Source organism: Trachemys scripta, chromosome 17 (genome assembly GCF_013100865.1).
Source record: "Trachemys scripta elegans isolate TJP31775 chromosome 17, CAS_Tse_1.0, whole genome shotgun sequence".
In the NCBI taxonomy this organism is placed as follows: domain Eukaryota; kingdom Metazoa; phylum Chordata; order Testudines; family Emydidae; genus Trachemys; species Trachemys scripta.
The window spans coordinates 8816950-8817646 of record NC_048314.1 but is presented as its reverse complement, the minus strand read 5'-3'; positions in this window follow the sequence as shown (position 1 = coordinate 8817646).

The following is a 697-nucleotide window of genomic DNA, read 5'->3' as shown; positions in this document are numbered from 1 at the left end:
CCTGGGTTGTTTTTATTTCCCTTTTTATAGATGGGCACTATATTTGCCCTTTTCCAGTCTTCTGGAATCTCTCCCGTCTCCCATGACTTTCCAAAGATAATAGCTAGAGGCTCAGATACCTCCTCTATTAGCTCCTTGAGTATTCTAGGATGCATTTCATCAGGCCCGGGTGACTTGCAGGCATCTAACTTTTCTAAGTGATTTTTAACTTGTTCTTTTTTTATTTTATCCGCTAAACCTACCCCCTTCCCATTAGCATTCACTATGTTAGGCTCAGAATTCAACTCAGAATTCAACTTCAACTTATGCCAGCTGAGGCTCAAAAGTTGACTCCATGTGGGAAAGAATGCTCCATTTTCAATCCAGACTTTGTGATCCATGGGCCATCTTTATTATCCCCAGTGTAACTCAGTTGCAGCCCCCAGAGTTCCGCCAGGGGTAAATGTGAATCAATATGCGATGGCGAGAGTAGACCTGCTAACAGAATTTTCAGGAGGCTGTACTCGTGCTGTGAACCGTTGTCACCTTTCCCCAGGACAAATCTGTTGCATCATGAAATTGTGATGGAAACGATAGGGGGCTGCTTCAGTGTCCTGTGGGCGCTGCTTGTACTATATGAAACAGCCCAATCCAAATCGTGACTGCCATCTGAAAATCAGGACCGGTGGCATCCCTTCTATGGACTCTCCTAGGCTGG